The following is a 23,447-nucleotide window of genomic DNA, read 5'->3' on the forward strand; positions in this document are numbered from 1 at the left end:
TGTAGCAATAACTGCTGTCAGAAACCTTGCATGCCTGGGTGGAGAGGAGATACTGGCCCTTTATTCAAAACAAGCCAAGGATAAAAGATCAATGGCCCAATTCAGGCCATGAATTGGAGGGAAAAGTTCACAAACATAGTAGGAGATTATGAGGGGGAGATATATGTGTGGATAGGAGGGAGCGGAGAGTGAGGGGGCATCGAGCTCATCTGGGTGCTAGTGGCTTATTGATCGGTGGAGACACACAGCTCCGAGCCATTCATCACAAGCCACTCAGGCCCTTAGATAACTCCTATGATAGTGCCCTGCTGCTGAGCAGCTGCAACTGGCCACATCCATTATCCTTCAAAGTAAGCCCCCTAGCCTGGGAACAGGCATGGTGGGGCTGCTGGGTGACAGGCTGGAGGGAGGGCTGGACTGGAAATGGAAAAGACCAGGCCTGCGGTTAGAAGCCTGTGGCTGGTGTATACAAAAGGCGGGAGCTGGGGTTGAAGGGCCAGGGCTTTATGAAAAAGTGCACTCTGACAGCCAGAACAGAGATGAGAAACTGTCTGTTTGCACCAGTTGGAGGGGGAAAAATGTGACGGCACCATTGTTTCCATTTCTCGGCCAAACAGTATTAGCAAAGCTGTTTTATAGCAGATAGTACACAAAACGTCTGAGCTACAGGCAGCTCTGAAAACTGCTGAGTGGCTCTGTATGTGTGTGTGTGTGTGCGGAGAGAGAATTCCCAGATTGGGCAGGTGGGGATCAGCCATAATGAGCCATGTAGGGAGAAGAGACAGGGAGGGGGGGTCAAGAAAAGAAGGGAGGAGGCCAAAGAGCGGGGGAGAACGACAGAGTGAGAGTGATGGAGACGGGCTCGGAGCCAGAGACAAGGCCCCAAAAGAGCAATTACAGGAGCTCCAGAGAAGGTGCAGGCCCAGCCCCCAGGCATAGTTTCATACAGCACAAAGCAGAGCCAGACATGTACTCACAACCTCACAACACACACACATGCACACACACACAAGTATGAATTTAGAAAAAAAAAAAAACTTCTAATGAGGAAAAGACAGAGATAGACATGAGTGAAAGTCGGTAAGGAAGCAAGCATGAGTGTTTTTCAAACTGGGGTCATCTCAACCCCAAACATCGCCATGCTGTACTCCCCCCGCCATGACTTCACTGCAACATTCTGTTCTGCTCAAAACCTGTTCCCTTAACAGCATGGCCTGAAACAAAAGCTGAAACTCCAGGCCCGAGGTCAGTGTGAGCGAAAACTTTCAAGTCGATTGTCCTCCGTGTGGTGAGTGCTAAACAACACTGAAAGGTCTGGACAGCCCCTCACCATGGTGCCTGTCACTAATACGAGTCTGAAATGGTTTCTGAAGGCAACGGTTTTTTTGTCCACCCTTCCCGACACCGTACCTCACCCACCACCTCCACTCCTCCTCCACCGCTTAAAGGAGACCGACATGCAGGGAAGAAGAAGCAAGAGAGATAAGAAACGAAGAAAGAGAGAGATGTGCAAACAGATAAGGGGGAGGGGAAATTAAATTAAGAGAAAAGTTCTCGTGCACTGGTATGCACCATTGATTTCCTATTCTCTTGGAAACATTTAATGAGCTTAAATAGGAGCCTCGTTTGACACTGCCACAGTGACTCTGAGGAGCCTCCCAGTGAGAGGAAATCGTTCAGATGCTGTGACGGCTATGGGGGGGTGGGGGGGTGGAAGAAGGAGAGGAGGTGGTCGAGGAGGAGGAGGAAGGATGGGGTGAAAGTGAAGGTTTTAATGCCAAAGCAAGAGACGTGTGCAAGACAGATGTTGGATTATGCTCAGGAAATGGTCCATGGGTAGCATTACTTGCCTAGTTCTCAGTGAGGAGGAAAAAACAAAGACGGATGAAGGAGATTACTTGAGGAGAGGCAGCTAAAGGTGGTGCACATTCGAGCAAACTGCCTAGTTATGTAGGTGCTCACCGCTCACAACAGGCACTCATTATAACCCAACAATGTCCAAACTGACTGACAGCTACTGCACTACTGCAGCGTTTCACCCCATTACTTCCTGGATGACCTCCCTATGAGGCATTGAACAGATGCCTATTGCTTGGCAGCCATCTTGTTCTTCTACCCTCCCTGCTCTCTTTTCTCCCTCTGTCGGCAGGAAAACCATTGTCACTTCATAGAGCAAAGTCCAGAGGCGCTTCACTGCTCTCTGCCGCTGATGAGGGCCCCACTGGGAACCATCGGCGGCCGCTTTATGAAGCCGCCCAGCAGATTGAATGGACTCAGCGTCCCGCCACCTTTTGCAAGCAATCATGATAATAAGAGTGTGGAGTCAGGCACGGCTGTACACTGGCACCACAGGGGGGCTTTCCCCTCACCGACTGCTGGGCGCGGTGGTGGTGGTGTGTGTGTGTGTGTTGGTGTCGGTGGGCGTATATGTGAGTTAAGATGGAAAATAATCTGATTTAATTGAATTTATTCATTTTGCAATTTTTACAAACACAACAACAACAAAAACGTAAACCAATTAAACTGAGAGTGGCCACAACATCTAATTACACCAAGACTGCGACAGCAGCAACCAAGAACCTCACAGTCCAGAAGTGCAGAGTCACTGTAAATAATCAGAACAAACATTATCAGAAGTAAGCCAACACAAAGAAGGAATAATGCTTTATGGTTACATATATCATTAGTAAGTTAAATGTGGCAGTTAGTAATTAGGTTTGTGTGATGCGTTACAATTTGATGGATAATTAGTCAATTATTCAATCTACAAAAGATTAATTGACAACAATTTCCATTATTTTTATGACATCTACAGCAGTTTTCTGTTCATTATCCTCACAAAATGAATCCTTTTTGAGATTCTTGACAGCTCGGACAAGCTCAAGCTGAATATGTAATTTTAGTTTTTGGGCTCTTGTAATTTGTATATAATAAAATATATATCTGTCTCACCTCGTGGTCTAAATGTACTTTGTTTTCTTCAACAATTTGTATATTTAACCTCATCTATGTGCATGGAATGTGTTATTCTGTCTTGTAAACAGTTTGGGTGGTTTTATGAGGAGATTTCTGCAAGAAAACCTTTTAAATGGTACGCCTTTAGGCAATATAATATAAAAACGCTCAATTACAAGATAAGGAAAGTCATATGTCCAACCACATTTAACATTATATATATATATATATATATATATATATATATATATATATATATACACACACATATATATATATATACACACACATATATATATATATACACATATATATATATATACACATATATATATATATACACATATATATATATATACACATATATATATATATATATATATATATATATATATATATATATATATATATATATATATATATATATATATATATATACACACACATATATATACATATATATATAAATAAAATATAGATTACAGAAAGGTATAGTAAATGCAAAAGAGAGGCCCTGTGCTTTACAGATGTTTAGGAGGATTGAATATTGCTGTACTACTACTGGGCTCAATACACACTAAAACACGATGACCTGTAATGGGTGTAAGATGTGTTTAAGTGTATATAAACATGCTAATAGATACTGTATGTGCCTGTGTAATTGCTGCTGGTAAGTGGTTATTCATAAATATTTCAGTTCACTGTGGATGCTTTTAACTCAGTCAAACATGTTTTCTAGTTTAGTGCTTCTTTAACATTCCACCACTGTCTGTTTCTCATATTAGCAGGTTAGACAGGAGCATTTCAGTTCCTGACCCTGGTTATTTCCCCCAAAACTTGTGCATCTGGCTTGTACCACCTCTGAGTATCTATCCAGACAGATGCATAGTAAGCATCGCATTAGCCAGTGTGGGTGTTTGGCTCAACTGGCAGCAGTGCTGAGGCCATGTTTCGCTGGGCTTTCATGCGTGACTTGTAGCCCAAGTTGTGCTGAAGGAGATGTTTTTATGAAAATGAGTGTTCGGCTGAGACAATCATGTGATTCTCTGGTGATTAATTACGGTGAAATAAAAACAGCCCACATGAGAGTGCCCTTTTTCCTTCTGGAGTTCCAGCAGATACACATAGGCGCGCACTCCCACACACACACACACACACACACACACACACGTACCAAGTATAGGAACTGGAAGTGACTAACAGCAGCAGAAGGACAACAATCTTAGGAGACGAGTAGTGCTCAAGTGCCCTACACTGCTTTCTCCAGTGTCCCACCTGTCAATTCCACCATTCTTCCTCGAAATACTGCCAGCAAGAGATAATTTTTCACCGCAAACTGTCTTTGCTCTCTGTAGGAATCCATAGGCCATCATCTATATGACACTATAGCCCATTCCCTAAATCATTTACACTGGCCTATATATAGCCTGTGGAGAAAAGGTCATTATTGAAACAGAAAGCTATATTTCATAATTGCACTACCACGCTTCTATCCCCTCAGTGAAATTGGCTCTCCAGAATATACTCTCTCACTCTTTTCCATCTCTCTTTATCTCTCTCTCTTGTCTGTTAGAGAGGGCGATTTTGACAGGCTGACTGTCTCTCCTGGCGCAATAACCACCCTCCATTTGTATCTGAGGAGGGTGCATTAACTAGACAGCGTAATCAGCCTGCACCGGAAAGGCAACAAGCCTCACCAACCGGCTGCTTTTTACCGCTCTTTGCTATAACAGCTCCCCATTAGGCTACAATTAGCGCAGCTCACTCTGGGAAAAATAACCCCTCAAAGACCTTTAGACAGCAGAGTGGATGTGGGACACATGGAGACTTTCACAAAGGTCCATTGTTGCACTACACACTCGGGAGAAGTAATCTTATTTGATCACACTTGATGGGGAAGGCGATAGGACTTCAAAGATGAAAAAAACAACTTATAATGCCATGGGACAGCGTCACAATCCAGCCTGATGCCGCTGACATGTTACAGTTGATGACTTCCGAGCACAGAAAAGGCGCATCTCCAGATATTTCAGACAGTGCATAATTCACCTTAAAATGGAGCAGGCAAAAAGGGGGAAAACAACATCAAAAAGCGCTGCCTTATCATAAGTGTATGCACTTTCCGAAAGAGAGAGGTTTTGTTGAAGTACCCCTGTGGTGAAGGTGCACTTCAGGTGAATGTGAGTATCAAGCGGGAGGAGGCAGCAGCTCAAGCCTTACAAAAGTTAAGTTCAGCACGCACAAACACACTCCCATCCTCAGGGCTTTGGAACAATAAAGAGAAATGTGTGTCCCTGTGGTCATTCGTGGCATGCAGGCAGTGGGCAGACACAGATAAGAGTTTGGATCGGTGGAGGCTGACACGCTGTGATTATCTCCCGCTGCTGGAATTGACCGTCCATCAATCCAGGCGGCCGAGAGGACCGGCAGACTCAATTGTTGCCTGAGACGAGATTTTTATGATTCAATGACCTCGAAAAAAAATGAGAAAAATGTGTCAAGTGTTTCAAATGCATTGTCGTAGTGCTTGTGCATTGTGATTCAGATTCACAAATACTCGAGAAGGGGCGGAACAGTGCTGCCGTCTGAGAGCTACAATCACCAGCACATATGTTCTCACACTAAGTCTCACACACTCACACACACACACAGCTATACACAGAGACTACCACCTGACTTTCCAGGGCTCCCTCTCAAGTCCCAGTCTGCCTTCCTGGCTCTCTCACCACCTTCCCCCTCACCTCATGCTGCGCATTCTGGACCTGAAACACAGTCCATACACTGGAGTGAGCCACAGGAGGGGTGGTGGAAGGGAAAGAGCGAGGGAGAGGAAGAGAGAGTGTGTCAAGAAGCACATTCTTTCTGCTGAGCGCCATCTGGAAGTGGAAAGGTAGATAAACAATGACGTGAGTCGCATCCCATCTCCTTCCTAAAGCCCGAACAGACACACGCTCGCCACAATGTGCGAGCGCCATCGCCACCGATCCTGTGCAGCGCGCCAAGCATTGTCAGGGATTGGGTCTTATCAATCGTTGGCCAGATACTGAGCAGAAGCGTGAGGCAAACAAAGGGAAGGGGAGAGAACAAAAATGGAGGGGAGCTGCAGGCGACAATGAGAAACACAAATGAGATGATGGCTGGGAGCCACCCGTCCACGCGGCCCAGACTGACTCTATTTAATCTGGTCAAGTCTGCCCCGAAATCAAAGCAATCTCCTCTAGTGAGCTGACAGAGGAAGCAATGAGACAGCCAATCCCACCCAAAAAGGAAGTTGCTGTGGAATTGAATGAGGGGATGTGGGGCTATGCAGCATTGTGCTAGGCATGCAGACTATTACGGCTGGGGAACTCTGCTTTATTTAAAAAAGTACATTTGCATTCTCTCAGCTTGCGAGAAGAGAGCTCGGGGCCAAAGTTAGCTGCTGCTCCTGCTGCTTTTGAATTCTTCACCATCTTTTTTGGGCCCTTCTGGCATGCAATATATCACAGTAGTAGTAGAAATCTTTATTATCCCTAATGGGGAAATTGTCCTTGTAGTAAGTCAGAGATAATAACAAAAATGATATCCAAACAATACAAAAAGCACAGAAAAGCTGAAGACTGATGAAGAGCAACAGCTGCAGCAACAGCCGGAGGGATGCTCCCTGAGGGTACTACACCTCTTGGGGCCAACCCTGTCCTGAAATATTGCTTAGCTAGACCTGAGTAAGACTGGAGTGAGACATACAAAGGCCACAGTGGGGGTGACAGAAAGGAAGAGGACCAAGACGAAGGGACTTTGACAGCCATCCCTCGGGCTGCAAGAGGAGCTGCACCTGTATGCACCTCAGCTCTGCTCAGTTTAGTCTCTGTCTCTTCTGACTCCCCGCCCACCCTCTCTCTCTCTCTCTCTCACACACACACACACACACTGAGCAGACTCTTCTTCAGCTCTGTTGGCACTGGCGGGACAACAGGAGGGAGGGATCAGGTGGCTGGGGCAAGCAGACGGAAAGAGAAGGGTTGGGGAGGGGGGGGGAGTTGACAAATGAGTCTCGTCAGGTAACATTCACAGATGTGAAAGGATGGAGGGGAAGAAGAGGCAGAAGATAGGTTAAGGGAGGGGAGGGTGTCTGTCAGCTCATATTGGTTCATCAGCGAAAATCTCCTGCCCTGATTAGAAACCACTGCAGTCAGGAGAGGGGAGGACAGAGTCACTTAGAATGAGGAGGCATTTAGAATGGGTCTGTGTGCTCCAGAGGACCGCTTACTGATTCTCATTGTGGAGACAACAAAACATAGCCTCCGTCTCTCTCTCTCTCTCTCTCTCTCTCTCTGCTTGGGATACTTCTCCCTGCGATGGCTCTGATCAAAAAGAGCAGGGGGGACGATGCAAAGGAAGAGCCCTCGAAGCATTCGAAGGACTGGAAATTTGGGTCAGACACATGACATATTAATACAATCACTGCCGAAAAAAAGAAACGTGAGAAGAGAGGAAAGAGGAATGAAATGAAGGGAATGCGCAGCAGAGAGGATTTGTGTCACAACATGCCCCGGCATGCACGGGAAACGGGAGCTTTGTTGCAACCAGCTTCAGAAAATAAAAAGAGCATAATGACTTTAAAGCGATTTTCACCAAATGAACGCAAGATCCTTCAGGTGTATTCAGACCTTGATAAATGCCCACTGTCTAGGCTGTTATTAAACACCAGAGAGACTAGTGGGTCCCTGTGCCAGGCAAAACTAATTAAAGCCAGGCAGATGTGTCTGGACAGTGGTGTACCACACACACACACATTACACACTTGTATGAACACTTACACACTCACACACAACCTCTAAACGGGCTGTTAACCATGTCCACAGTGCAATCAGTGCCGGCTGATGAGCCGTCACCGTGCTAACTAGACCAGGTGAACACAAAACAACAGCATCTCTGGCTTAATTTCTAACTTTGGTGTGCTTGACTTCGGAAACTTTTTGACAGCCAGCGGCCAGCAAGAGAAAAACGCCTTTCCCCCAGGCTCCTTATTATCCTCACCAAAGCCAGGCAACATGTTTCTTTCTCTGTGTTCCCTACCTTCTCTGCTGCAGGTGATGATGAGAGTTAGAGCTAACAGCAACCAATTAATCTTTCATGGTGCACGTGTTCCTGCTTTTGTTAGGGCTGCTTCGTGAAATTGTATGAGACTGCAGCTGTACAATAGAGGGCTGGTGACACTTTCATCCTCCTCCTCTCCACTTTTCATTCTCATACTTTGTGAGCAAACAGCTGGGCTTTTTTTTGCAAAAGCTATCATTACAGCTGCCTACAGGCATGAGAGCTGCACTCCAAATCGCTGATGGAAGCCCATCTAGCCGAGTCAGAGCTAGAGATGAGATTGCACTGGGGATATGAGTACATGGAGGGGGTGGGGGGGTGGCTTTTAGATGATAAACACACCGAGCCACATGTGCACACAGACACATATGGAGGCACATGACTTGAAACAATACCAGCACCCGTGTTTTATCTTCATTTAGGCTGTCGGACCCATGTTCTTGTAATCACGGCAATCTTAGGTCACATATACACACACCAGCAGCTCCCTCACAGTCTCTCAAAGACCTATACACACAGCGGTGACTAATCACCCATCTGGAGCAGCCATTCCCAGGTCTGGATGACAAAGCACCCATGCCCTCAAATATAGGCTAATGCCCTTCTCAACGAAAGGCTTAGGCTGCATTACAGTCAAACAGACAGGTCTAGTGAGAGAGAGAGAGAGTGAAAGAGAGAGCGGGAGGGGGGGTGTCGGGCTGGCTTATGACCTGGCTCAGACAAGCATGGACAGGGGAGGAAGCAAGTGACATCACAGATAAGGGTGATGTACTTAGGCTAGCTGCTAGTGGCTACACAGAGCTGACAAGCTTGTACGTGCACTTGATTACAATAGCAGCTCCCGGAGTCAAGGGCACGGAGAGGGCAGCGCCAAAACAGAAGGAAAAGCCATTTCAATGTGACTATGCTAGTTTGTGGAGTGAAAAATCCGGTGTGGCTTACCCACAGGGCTTCGCTGAGACCCACTTGTCACTAAATACTAGCAGTGTTAGCAGTGGCAGGTGCTAGCCATCCCCCCTCAAAGCAGTCCGTGGGGTAGGGCTTATCCTCCAAATGCCTCCACCACTGTGGAAAACCGTTCTCTAACAGAAGCTGGCTGCTGGCTGGCATGATCCAGGTAAGTCTCCGAAGTTGTGAGAGCAGGGCCTGATGCAACCAAAGCCAGGTTCAGAATGTGGGATAAGGTTGGATCAGAGCCAGGAGCCATTAGCGAGCTGTGTGTCTGACACAACGGGCAGAACACAACATTTTCAAAGGCGTAGAAGGACTTGAGCGGCACCGCGGTGAAGAGTGCTAGGCAGCTGTTTCATTCAGGCCCTCTGATAACAACCCCTTGTCCAGATTGGCTACTGCAAACAGGGCCGGGGACCGCAAGACAGCACGAATACAAATCACTTCTTCGATAGTCAACACTGAGCACAGCAAAAACTAATGTACTGCCATTCTCTCATTCATTTCTTAGCTCATCAAACCTCTCGGGGTTCAATGTGAGCTGCTGTAAAGAGTTTTAATGTACTGCTGTGCATTTAGATTAATGTGCATCCTTACAAAAGAGCATATGACAGTATGGTTAATAAGCAGAAAACACTTTAGCTATCAGAAGGAGCCAGCAGTATGAGCAGACAAAGATCTAGCTAATGGCCTTAGCAATATCATTTACGGTGCAGGCCCTAGCCTGATGCAGGATCACACACCGGCTCCAAAGAGAGGGAAGAACAGACACTTTCATTACTCAAGAGATAACGTCCTACGAATACTTTCCAGGGGATGAGTCTTCGCTTTCAAGCCTCACTGTGAATAGGCAAACAACCAGCGCATCAATTATGAGTGTGGGAAATGAAAACTCTGGGTTATTTAATTCTCTTTTTCCACTTAGTGTTTGGATTTAACTACCAAACAAAGCTTGCGAGCAATGTGACTAACGGATGGAGGCACAGGCACTTAACCCCAACAGCACAGCGTCAAAAAAAATCTTAGCAGTGTGACTCTCAATTATAAATCTGTGAAACAGAAAAAAGTGATTTAAAACAGTGGTGGGAAACCATCTGGCTGCGAGTGGTGCTTGATCTTAACAATCAGTCACAGATTCAAGTGGCCTGTGCTCTGCTTGGCTCACCTATCACATACTGACCATCGCAATCACCAAAAACAACAAGCCTTTACATCTGTGACTGTGTTTCAGGTCCTATTAAAAACCCATCACACCCACTACTGCCACGCTACGCTTACTGCACACAAAACCCATTGCTATAATTGGCTCCACTGCACCCTTTACCCACTCTGGACGGGCCAACCGGCAAATGCAAACAACTCTGCAGTAACTGGAAGAGAACCAAACCCCTTGGTCATGTCTGGGTGACCCTCAAGCATGACAAATTATTTCCAAACATGGGAAAGAAGTGAAAACAAGGAGGACTGTTTCAATCAGACAAGGAGGAAATAAGGGATGAATCAGAAAAGAGACGAGGTGAAACAAAACATTGTTCGCTGTCTGGGTATGGGAGGCTAAAAGGGTGCTGACTGTGGGCTGATGGCACTCCTCCAGATGACAACGCACACTCCATCACCCCACACAAACAGACAGAAAGGTGTGGTTGCGAAGCTGTTGTTTCACGGCGACCGCAGCAAGAGCCACAACCATGTCATTACCCCAGTCGGCAAAGACGAGGATCCCCAGAGCCTGGTATTCTGAGTCTCACAGAGTGCTTGCGTGAATGTGTTTGACAATGAGAGAAAGATTAACAGAAAAGCAAAGAAAGGAATTAGACTGCAAATGTGTATTAAAATGTGTCTGAATGAAGTGTGTGTGTGTGTGTCATCAAGGCTCAGCTCTAGTCTGAGCGAGCGCCGACGAGATGTTTGTCATAGCAGAGCGAGGAGCGTGTCTGGACTGGGATGAGACTGAGAGATAATGCTAGCGGGCCCCTCAGGTTCTCTAAATGAAAACACACTGCCCTGTCTCTTCGACAGAACACACTCGACGACTGACTCGCAAACTCACGATTTGAGCTCAAGGCCAGTCATTAATATTTTAAAAAAGAAATGAGAGCAGAGGGCGGGAGTTATTTATGGAAAAAAAAGTGTGATTTATTAGGAAAAAGTAACTAATTATCACCAGCGAGAGACAATAGAAACTCAAAATCAGTCATAATTGTTTCTCAGTGTGACATGACTGCAGATAAAGGAAAGCTATAATTGATATTCTGAGCTGACGTTTGTTAATTAAAGCACTGATTATTCTGCTAAACAGACTTCGACAACCAGAGGCGCAGCACTGCCCTTTAGAAAAGGCACATGCACAGCGTTAAACTGAATTCCTTTGAGGCCTTCATTTTTTGGCAGGGTGCTACTGTCCGGGGATCAGGACATTCAATGATATGTAAACAAACACAAAAATGGGAGAGAGGTTTACATATGAGACAATCCCCAAACCAAGCACTTTTATTTGTTTTCCCCAATAAATGTCAAGCTATATTAATTGATTGAGCCTGAGAGAGACATAGAGAGGGAAGAGGGAGAGAGAGAGAGAGGAGTGTGTGGACTATTGTGATTTCATCCCTCTCTGCTCTCCGGGGAAATTGATGCCAAAACCTTACACCAACATATAAAAAAAACCCTGAACTCTGACAAATTCAGTACAGCAACAAAAATAAGCCTTGAAAATGATCTAAATCCTCATGTAGGAAAAGTTTAGAAAAAAGTGCCCTGTAATTACTTGGCGTATCTGTGGCCTGAAGGGTTTGTGGATTAGAAAGGTTGGACACTGAACAAAAGGGGACCTTGGCTTGCTGAGAGCCGGGTCTGGGCATATAGGGGAAGCAGTTGAGGACAGCCCACTAAATGGAAGTGACAGTCAGCAGATACTAGTCCCCTCCACCCGCAATCGCTCCCACCGTCTCCTCCTGTGTCGGGCCAGGAAAAGAAAAGGAAAGTAGAAAAAAAAAAGAAAGCACCCCCCCCCATCTACTGATTACATACAATGCACCCTAACATACTAGGAGGAGAGAAGAAGGGGGAGGGTGAATAGACAGGGAGAGCTGCCAGGGCCTACTTTTAGATAGCGTGGTTATCAGCGGGAAAAGGAGAGAGAGAAACAAAGAGGAAGTTTACTGCCGTTGTTTTATCTGGAAGGGCATTAAACTGAGAGGCACACAGGGGACGAGAAAGAGTAAAGAGAAAGAGCATTCAGAGGAAAAAGGGAGAGAGTGTCCAAAGTCAGGCAACCTTCAGAGGCGTCCTGTCTCTCTCACTCAGTCACACATATACACTTTGCCCTTGGCTGAAAGTCATCCCCGGTTCATGGTCACTGGCTTTGATAGGAGTCTGGGCCCTGGAACGAGTTACTAACGACCCAGAAAGCTGCTTGTCGGGCTATTGGTGCAGCTTGATATGCAGCGAGAGAGGCTGACACTGGGATGGAAACTGAATGTGGACTTTGATAAAACACTCAAAGAGGGATAAAAACAGAACTGGAAGTCGGCAGCCCATTAGGCTGTGATAGAAAGTAGGGAAAATAGAAAGGGCCAGGCAATGGGGATGGGGGGGATCTGTGTCAATGTGTTTTTGTCCTTGACCCTGTCAGATGGGGCTGGGGCCTGCGGTGAGAGACACTGTTGGGCACACTGCCCCCCAGGTGTGCGCTGGAGAGGGATGAGAGGCATGCCGATGAAGGGACCCCCCCACCACCACCTCCACTGCCACTGCCTGACACAGCACCCAGGCAGCCCGCCGGAGCCCACTAATCAGAGAACTTAGCCGCTGACCTCTCCACAGGCTCTATACCTTTTAATGAGATCCATGCCTTTGATTCGTTGAGCTGCCTGGAGGGAGAGACAGATCATGCATAAGCCCAGACACACACACATCCACATGCCAACTATGGATGGACACTTTCACAGCCACACACACTGCCGTGGACACAAAGACACAAAAACATGTACACAGCTGAAATAATGAATGCTCCGTAATCCACAGCGGCTAAGGGCCCTCATGCGTGCGCACACATGCACTCGGGAAGTGGACACACAACGATGGACTAGAACGAGCACTGCCTGAGAACTATGTGAGGCGAGCTAATCAGCACACACAAGGACACACACGACCACGCAGACATAAGCTGAACCAGGCTCAAGGACACGACACCCACCTTGTTAAGAGAGGGCCGAGGGAGGTGCAGGTGAGATTGGATCCAGACATGCTTGCTCACAGATAGAATTGAATTATTGATCAGCCAACAGATTGTGTTATGAGGAATTCATGGATCCACGCATGGGCCGTCCAGCTCCCTTAGGCTGAGAGACAGCCTGTGTGTGGACTCACTGTACATGTATACATTTGTGCATCAGCGTGTGCGCGCACGTGCACTGGGGAAGCCTCGGGGAAGGCAGGTTGTGCTGGTCAAGTCCGAATTATTTTCTGTGGGCGGAGTGGGCAGTGTGAGCTCGCAGTTGGACAAGACAGAGCAAACAGTGAATCGATCACGCTGGCTGGGGTGATGCATACAGAGGGAAGGCTTCACCCTCGCTGCGCTGAGAGAGCTTTAACTGCTCACACACTGAGTGGCTTTTTCATTGGCACTCAGGCAACAGCGCAATCCTCAGCTCTTAATACCACCAATGGAAAGAGAGGAAATGGGACTTTTATTTGTCTGAGCTCCTCGGGTGGTCTGCTGCTGCTGTTGCTGCTGCTAATAATGCTCTGAAATACAGGGCCTCCCATAGCTTGGGTAGCATTACCAACATCAACATCAGCCAAGATGAGGTGCATGCCATTAGACAAAAGTAGCACTGTATTCTGTCATGAGGCTTTGGCATCTAAAAGCCCACTTTAACCCCAAAATCTTTCAATACTTCCTCAACAGCACAAGGAACTAGACAGCGTGACAGAACATTTTTTTGCACCGCATCAATTTTTCCAAGGTTTAACCTAGTTCTTCAAAAAAAAAAAAATCAGTCTGAAGTCATGTCATGCGACTCTAGGCCTGAACTTTATACAGCAAGGACACATCATCATCACTTGCTTCTGAAATGCTACCTCACTGATAAGATAAAAAACAGTCACAGCTGTGTGGTCACATGCTTTTGAGCCACAATACAAATATCAATATTTTATAGACGCAATGACGAGGAGGTAGATGAAATACCAGGTCACGTTAATCCACTTTAATCAGATTTCCACTTTATCACTTGGAATTACACCATATTTAATAATCCCACTGGTTTTCCATAATTAGGATTTGTTTTGTTTATATCTTATGTGTGGAACAGATGTGAGAATGCTCAAGGGGGACGGTGTTTTATTTTCAAGTCAGAAGGTGGAGAAACACATAGGAACCCGGTGGGAACACGATGTGAGTTCATTTTTTTCCATTACCCAAAGAGAAGACCGACTCCATATGACTAATTAAACAACAGACGCAGAGGAATGCGCGATGACATCCTGACGGCGGACTAAAACAGCAAGTGGAAGTGAAATAGAACAGGACCTGGTTTAATAAAAACACTGGCTGAGGGAGGAGGAGGAGGAGTGACATGCCAGTGGAGGTGTACTGTAGATCTCAGCGGGGAGGACCACAGAGAGATTATGATGGAGGTCTGGAGTGGTGGATAAATGGCTACTCTGGCCCGGTCGCGCCACCAGTCGGCACCAGTCCGCCTGTAAACAAACAGCGGCACACCAACACGGCCTGTAACACCCCACTTTGCTTCAATCTGTTATTGGAATGGTGCACACTTCTCCTCCATATCCAATTGAAAGAGGATGAAAGTAGATGGGAGGAAAATGTCTCCTGGTGAGACTTGTGTGATTTGGGGATCCAATTTGGCAGTGTGTTTTCTGTAAACATTGTAACTGCAGCCTGTTTTCACACAACGCACTAGCAAGCAGCATTAGGCTGTTAGCTGTGTGGGGAGGAAAGAGAGACAAGGTCTTGGTAATAAGGTTCTCTAACCCCAGCAGCAGATCCACTCTGGCTAATGACTGTAATTAAAGAGCCCGGCTTCACAGAAGAGATCAATGACGTGGGATCAGCCCAGACAGGACGTAGAATAGACGTAGCTACAGTAGAAGGGACCGACCACAGGGCTGAGTTTAAAAACTTACAGGCTGAACAAATGGGAGGCTAGCATGTGTTATGAGGGCCTGTAAATATTTAGGCATTCTTACAGGGGCATGTGGCTGCGACTCTGATGTCATTTCTCCTAGGCCTATCATTTGCTTTAGTTAGAGGCTGAAACCCCAGTGTGGAGTGACTGTAAACACTGATCTGTGAAAAGGGGAACACTGGGAAACAGAGTGTCACAAGACGAAAATAAACTGTGCAAGCAGAGCAAGTTATCTGCATGACCATCACATGCCTGGCCAACTGTATACAGATTAGGGAGGAGAAGGGAGAGGGCAGGAAAATGCAGATGCAATGTCTACGTGATTTGCAAGCACCAGCATAAAATATCTAACAACTTCCACTTTTGCTGAAAAAGTTAGGAGGGGAAACCAAAGGCTGCCCAGATGAGTCAGTGAGGAATAATGCATGTCATCATCACGGCGGCGTGAATAGGAGAGTGGGGCTGGGGGGCAACCACAGACACCCAAGACATAGAGCTATGATGACACCTCCACAGATCTGCATTTCAGAAGACAGCTCTGGGCCCCAGGCAGATTTGAGGCACCAGGATTAATATCCACGTAGACTACAGACACACTGAGTAAGAAAGACAAAGAATAAAAAGTGGTGGAAAAAAAGAATCAACGGGGAAAAGAGTTATGAGAGTGAATAAAGAGAGGCTGGTACAGGGGAACTAGAAAATATGCTTAGAGATAAACATAAACAGGAAGTTATAAACACAACGGCAGTGTGTACTTCCACGCTGCTTCAGCAGAAGGGTCATGGTTGGCTGATCAGACATTGCTAACATTCCTGTAGCTCACGACCAAGCCAGAGAGGTGCACACATCTACTCTGCCTTCAGTCCAACTCAACAAGGTTAATGCCAAGGTAAAAGCCTGACTCATATTAATGCCCTCCAAACAGAATGCGACAAATGTGACAAGGCTCACCTCCGGTCTGCATTATTTCCCCTGTTTTATTACATATTTGCCATTTAAAACTATGTTTGCAGTTTTGTTACATATTTGCTGTTTTTGTGCTTTTTCTCTGCTGAATTCTTTTGCTGCTGCACTCTGTGACTAATTTCCCCATAAGGAACGGATAAAAAAACTCACAAAATCCCACCTCAGACATAAGCAACCACAAATTTTAGTGACCAGTGGTCACTGCAAAATGTCAATCTCTAAGGTCAAGGCAGTATCTTTGGCAGTATTATTACTGCTGCTGCTGTTGCCGCCGCTGCCGAGACTACTGCCTCAGTAAAACGGTCTGTCAGTTTACAGAGGAGAAGCAACAGAGCCAGTGGCATTTAACTAGAATCTCAGTAACTTTAACAATTGCTGTATGAAGAGATTTTAATAGGTCCCTCTTGGATCATAGGATACTGAAAGGCCACGATACCCACCTCATTTAACAGAGACAAGGACATGATACTGCCAAAAAAATGATTTCATTTTCATAGTACCATTTCATTACGAACTGTAATAAAGGCAGATAGTCTTGGCAATACACTATATATTCTCAGCTTGATAATAAAGATTGTGAATTTAGATCTGGACACTGTAGAAAATTTATTAAATGTCCTATTATTATGTAATGGGCAGCTAAATGAGAATCACTTTAAATACAGTTATTACAGAGGATATATAGTCATTCGGTAATGGATTTCATTTTAAAAGATGACCAGCTGCAACTGAGGAATGAAAGAGGCATGCAAGCTTCACACTGACAAGCGCAGGTATGAAGAACATCTCGTCTTTCCATCTCGGAAACTTGCCCGACTTCTAATATTGATTGAAACAGACAACCAAGAGACAGACACCCAACCTCCAGCAGTGCTGCCATCCCCATGTCCACTTCCAGCTGCCAGCACATTTCAGCAGATGCCAGAGATAATAAGGACAGCATATGTTTCCTCCAGATCTTACGTTGCTATTTTAGAACACATTCTGCCTGAAGATTTTTATGTTTCACTGTTTTACACGTTATTAAATTTAATTACGGGGTTCACAGAAAATCTCAAAGCTCAAATTCAAAAAGATCTAAATTGACATTTTCCAAGAATCTTCAGAAATCAAACTGAATGGGCTGCAAATGCAGCACAGCTGTCATGTTTTAATAGGATTCAAGATTTCATGCCACTTCAAATTGGAAATCAGGGCTTCTAACACTCAAATACCTGGCAGGTCATCTAGGATTTCCCGGTTTTACATAAGTCAAAATGTATAAATATAGGATATGAGTGGGGTTGCAACAAACCATTATTGTCATGACCAATAAACCTGCTGATTACTAGACCCAGACCAACAAATCGGTTTGCTGACATTATTGGACAATATTGGCCTATCACATCAGTATTGGCAGGTATGTTGTCAATATCGGGCAATATGAAAACATATGGTTTTAAAAAACACAATGCATAAAAAGATGCTTTTCCCGATACAGTAATCCATTAATCAACTAACATTTGGATTTTAACATTTTTCCAATTAGTTGTTCATGCAAACAAAGTGAGCATGTCTGGTTGAGACATAATGAAGCTTGTGTATGTTTTTAAAGCAGCACTTATAATATCAGTGAGGTAATACTACAAACTCAGGAACATTTATCTTTTCCATAACTGAATAAACAAGCTGTTCTCAGAGAAAAAATATGGTCCCCAGAACACTGTTTGAAGCTAGAAAGGTGGCAGGGTCCGCCACATATAAACAAAGTAAAACAGTATGAAATTGTGTTGTCCTTTAAGGTCAGTTTGTTTATTCAGTCATGAAAATGAAGAGAGTTTCCTTCATCCATGAGGATCATTCATCTCTTCTATAAAGTTACATTTCCACAGACCATCCCTCTATGTCTTCTTCGGTTTGCTACATTATTTCCCTCCTTTGCTCTCTCAGGTTGGTGTGACCTTCATCTCCAGCTGCCGCCAGCGCACTGACCCTTCATGCATCTGTCACCCACCAGTCCTGGCTGAGGCTCCCATTTAGTTCTTCATAATTAATCGCCCAGTGTGCATGCAAAAAACGAAAGAAAAAAGAAGAAGAGAGCCAATACTTGACAGCAACTATCATATTAACATAAACCAGCTGGACGTCGTATTAGCTGTAAAGCAGAGGTGATAATTAAAAATGATCTTGGCAGGAGCAAATTGGTCAGTTTGAGGATTAACTGTGAAATGACTCAGATGGACAAAAGTATGAATTGCACCCCTCTGATGCTTTAGTTGGGATTAAATGGCACTCAACATGGAGCAACTCTCAGTCAGGAACAAAAAGTACAGTGAATAGGCATTACAGGTGGAATAAGTGGCTCTACACAGTTCCCATTATTCCTCAGCTACTGTAAGCCTAAGTCCATTTCAAATCCAAATCTCTCTGAGAAAGATATATCAGCAAGCTGCCAAATCCTGCACAGGCACCCTCAATTTGCACAGAAATGAAGCGTCGACTCATCTTCGATCTGTCAAAGTCTGAGAGATCTGTGAGTCGTCTTTTCATCATAAAGAGAGGGAGCCGGACTAAACATTGCCCGTCACATTACGCTGATTGAAGAAGGCACAGCCAACTTCCCTCTGAAGTGTTTAAATGGATAGCATTTTGATAGCAATACATGCCAGACTCAATTACCAAAGCAAAAAACAAATTAGCTTCCTGCTCACTTTTCTCCTGCCAATGCAAACGCTGAGAAGAAAGCATCTGATTAAGATTTCCCAGGATGGGAATCAAGGTGACCCCCTCGCTCTCATCATCGCTGACAGGCTCTCTGATACCTGCTTCTGTGGTGTCGTGCTAAAATGTCTGGCTGTGTGTGAACTTTTGCCAGTGCCCTAAGTAGGTGAGCAGGTTGACATGCCTCCAGTGATCAGGTAGCACCAGAAGCCTCTGTGCTACTGTGTGTGTCTGTGTCAGCCTGTCAGTTGATCTGCCATGGGGAAGTGGGTGAAGGGAGAAGGACTGAGGCAGATGTCTGTATTGTGTATCCATCAGTGGCACTCAGTCCTCAGATATGCAACCTCAAGGCAGCTGACAGCCAACACCACCCAAAAATGCCTTTTTGAACAGCAATGAAAATCATGTTTTCCTCCGGGCTCACTTTTTTATTCAAGTGGCCGCCTACCTCTCCAAACCTCAAATCACGTCGACCGTCTCCCTCTCTCTCTCCCTTTTTATTTTTTAAATATTGGGATGTCTCAGTTCTCATGCAGAACATCCTGCCCACATCGCTCTCAACCGAGCAATTAATGCGGCTCCCTCTCCACGTGAATCATTTATCTCTTTCAGCAGCGTGAGCATGTTTACAATATTCATCATGTTCCTCTTACTCATGGCTCCAAGCACGGAGAGTGTGGGGAAGAGTCGCGGCGGTTAAAGGTAGAGGTGAGGGCAGAAGTAAAACAGTGTGGGCAGCAGCGGGGAAAAACCAGCAGGAGTTGGGAGAACAAAGTAAGCCATGATGGGTTAAGTGCATGGTGTGGTCAGACATGGACATGGGATGAGGAGAGTGTGGGTTGAGGAACTGTCAAGGTTGTTTTAGAGGTAAAAGTGCTAAACTTGACCATACTATCTGGGGCTGAAGACAGAGCAGATTAAACTCTGGATTGCAGCGAGGTTCAAAGCTGCTATCTTCTCCCGCACAGCCCCATACTAATAGCTGCTGGGGGGAATAAGCACGAGAATTAGCATGATCACACCTCCTAGGTCTGTCATACAACAGCTTCGTTATCTCTGATCTCCAGTATAGAGGATGAGAGAAGTGTTGAGTAGCAAGGGTGTTGAGGAAGCAGTGTACCAAGTACAAACAAATCGGGGTAGAAAAAGGAAGGCTCTTGAGGGCGACTAGTTTAGGACAAGGCCACGAAGTCCAAGGGCAAGGGTGGCAGCTGTAAAACCCGACGGAGATAAAAATCAGAAATCCACCTCTGCATGACGTCGCTTCATCATGGGATAATCCTCAGACATGAAAAGACGAGCCTATCTTCAATCTGAAGGAAATCTCTATTCCCCGGATTTTTTTTGCAGTCTAATGCCAAGCTGACACGCCCTTCACGCATCTGCCCACAGTCCCCTGCAGTCAATGTGTACTTTAGATAAGCCAGGGGAACAAGGTAATGCATGTGGCTCTTTCTCATGTGCGCCACACCTATTTTATGAGTTTACAAAGTCCAATCTAGAGCAGGGAAATGTTGTTCAAACACCGGCTAACAGTCAGCTTTCTAAAGCAAAAGTAGGTCTCCCAGATAGCAGTATATGATAATGATTTAGATTACATCCTGTTTTTTCCTTTGGACGATACAAAAGAAAGGAGATTAACAAGCAAATCTAAAAATGAGTCACCTGCAATGATCCCTTGGCATATAGCTCACTATTCATGTATCAGATGTTTTTCTGTTTGTGCGCCGCAGACAGGAGGATGGGATTGCTTGTTGCTGACGAGGATTATGGTTTTATTTTCAAAATGAAAATGACAGAAGTCAGTAATCCAATGCAAAGGAAACAAAAGAGACTGGGGATGAGTTCAAATTCATTTGACCTCGAAAATATTGCAAGGCTCTCTGAAAACGCGATGCGTGCTTGCAGGAGACAGAGAGCATGGTTTTAAAACTATCCGAGAGAACAGCAACAAGGACAGGATGAACTTTAGCTCACCCAAAAACCATGTAGGAGCTTAACAGCTGAGTGCTCACTACCTCCGATTCTCAGTTGGTCAGAGGCTATTTCACCGGATCCAAAAATACTCAGAGTGGATCTCACCGCACAGTTTCATTTCCAGAGCCAGCGGCCTATTACTGAAAAAAAGAGGGACTCATGGAAATGCCTGCTCTGTTTGTTTTTTCTCAGTTCCCCTTGTATTACAGGGTATGAGCTTGCATCCGACTTTTGGAATTGTTTTTGCAGAATCTTGAAACACTCGCATGACCTGAATGAGAATGTGTCGCCTATTCTCTTGCCCTGAAAAGAGCATCTGTGATGAAGAAGTGTGGTACGCTTGTCTTTTTCACCCTTGCGGCTCGCAGGAGAAAACATTTATCACCACTCTCCTCTGAACAGATAAGGTGTCTCTATTTATTCAGAGTGGAGGAGATAAACCCTGAATGAGGCACTGTGGGACATAGAGAGAGAGAGCAATGGTGGACAGAGGGAAAGACAAGGAAGCAGCTTGGTATTCAATTGCTTGTGTGTGTCCATGTGAGCAGATGGCATCTATTGGAAAGCCATCTCTGCTCTGTCAGGAGACTGGAGCGTTGACCCCCTGCTCTGACCCCCTTCCAGCCGCCACCAGCAGCCGCCTTTCCTGCCTCCACGTGCCCCCCGCCTGCACTAATCCATTCCCACTATGAGACTGCCTGTATAATGTTATCTAATAGGAATAATCCCCAGGAGATGGAGCATCCTATGGACAGTAGGTCTGGGGCGGAAGATGGCAGAGGCTGCAGATAAAAGGGCGATTTAGAAAGACGACAAGGAAGTACAGTGGTCTGGTTGAGGGCCGCGCCAGGGACCAAGAGACACAGGGTGACAGAACCGCACCGGAGATTCAACAGGGACATGAATAGTGCTTCTGTCTGCCTGTTCTCCACTACAGAGACAAGAAGGAGAGAGCGACGGAGAAAAAACAAACAAGAGCCAATGCTCACTACTACTTCTGTCCTCTCAGCTGTTGATGTACAGCCTACTGTCCAGAGGTGAAGAACACAGTCCCCGTGCCCATTCCTCACTGAAATTGCCTGTGTTTGGGGGACAGACGGCTCCTTGTGAGGTGACTGGGCAGATGCTGCGATCCTAAGATGAAATGCATGGTTTACGGAAGAGCATGTCTGCAGGGGATCTCTTTTTTCTCGTGTCTCTCTCTCTCTCTCTCTCTTTCTCTACAAACACACAGCTGTTGAGTTGAACAGCAGAGCAAGTTTGCAGCCAGACATGAGTGCAACTAACAAGCGTTTCAGTGCCACATTTCATAATTCCTGCACAAAAACACCACTGTGGGGATTTCTTTCTTTTTTTTTTTTAAGAAAGCCACATCTTTAAGGATGCTTTAGCTGCTCATAGAGGATCTTTGTTTGCAGAAAAACACAATAATTCGGAACAGCACGATAAAAACATGTAAAGAACAGCTTGTTATCAGGGGATGGGGTAGGGTTTACGCACCTCGATGGGGCGTACGAACGGCTTCATAAACTTGCCTCTCACATGTGCCTTCGGTTTAAAATAGATACAATGGTTTAACGCTGACGCAAATGGTCCCAGCCCCACTTTGACGGGATACACCAGCCTCCCCGGAACTCACCTTGGAGGAAAAAGAGCGAAGAGAGTAGTTGCACAAACGCGAACAGTCCGGATTTTTGAAGAAGAAACTCCCTCTGGTGAAAATAATAACAAAAAAAAGAAAGAAGTCCGTCAGCAAGTTCACATTTTACTCTCCTCACGCGTCCTGCGAGGGGTTTCGGGAAGGCACTATTCCGTAGAAAACACGGGCTACTTGGTGGTTGTCAATTCCTGTTGAAAGGCGACCCGGGCAACTCCTCAACAAAAGAGTCTCTGGTTTCAATATCGGGGACTTTCTCCACGCCCAGGTGCCGAGTCACATGGTAATTTCCAGGTGTGTGTGTGTGTGTGTGTGTGAGTCTCCAGGAGCCGCGGCGCTGTTGGCAGCAACACACCTGTGGGATCCGCTCACGCGTTCGCCTCGACTGTCATCGCGTTTGAAAACCGGGATGTTGCACTGAGAGGCGGGAGAGGAGGGAGGAGGGAGAGGCGCGCACTGAAGGAGAAGCGACGGGCACGGAGAGGAATTATTCCCCTCCCACTCCACGCTCACCACCGGCTGTGTGTGTGTGTGTGTGTGTGTGTGTGTGTGTGTGTGTGTGTGTGTGTGTGTGTGTGTGTGTGTGTGTAGTAGAAGAAGAAGGAGAAGGCGGAAGGGGGGGAACGAAACAAGTTGTGTCGTCTGTTCGCCGACGCGCCGAGATATTTCCGCGGGCGGTGGGAGCGGTGAGGCAGGCTGGCTGGCAGGCAGGCAGCAGCCCCGCGCTGTGGCTCCCAAAGTGTGGTCCGGAACCAACAGAGGTCTGTGGGGGTGGTTCCAGGTCATCCCAAGCGAAATAAGGAATATTCACAAGGAAATGTTCACCAGTAGTGGTTTTAATTTCACCAGCGCCCCCACGCCCCCACCAGATTAAACGTGGTTACATAATTACGTCAAGTCATAAAAAGCGAACAAAGATGATTTTAAGAAGCAATCTTAAAATTTTTTTTAAAAAACCTGTGGTGCAAGTGAAACAGGTTTGACTTGATCTTTAAAGTGTCAGTTCACCC

At 45.8% G+C, this 23,447-nt stretch overlaps 1 protein-coding gene across 1 annotated transcript in view; it reads right to left on the reverse strand.

Annotated features, from left to right (window-relative positions):
• The window catches only part of plxnb2b (plexin b2b), a 130,391-nt gene extending 107,576 nt beyond the window's left edge, over positions 1–22,815 (reverse strand). The window contains exon 1 of the mRNA XM_073472570.1: positions 22,420–22,815. The gene's annotated coding sequence lies outside the window, so the exon portion shown is untranslated. The remainder of the gene's footprint in view (positions 1–22,419) is intronic.
• Between the last annotated feature and the right edge of the window lie 632 nt (positions 22,816–23,447).

This window comes from Pagrus major, chromosome 8 (genome assembly GCF_040436345.1).
Source record: "Pagrus major chromosome 8, Pma_NU_1.0".
Classification (NCBI taxonomy): domain Eukaryota; kingdom Metazoa; phylum Chordata; class Actinopteri; order Spariformes; family Sparidae; genus Pagrus; species Pagrus major.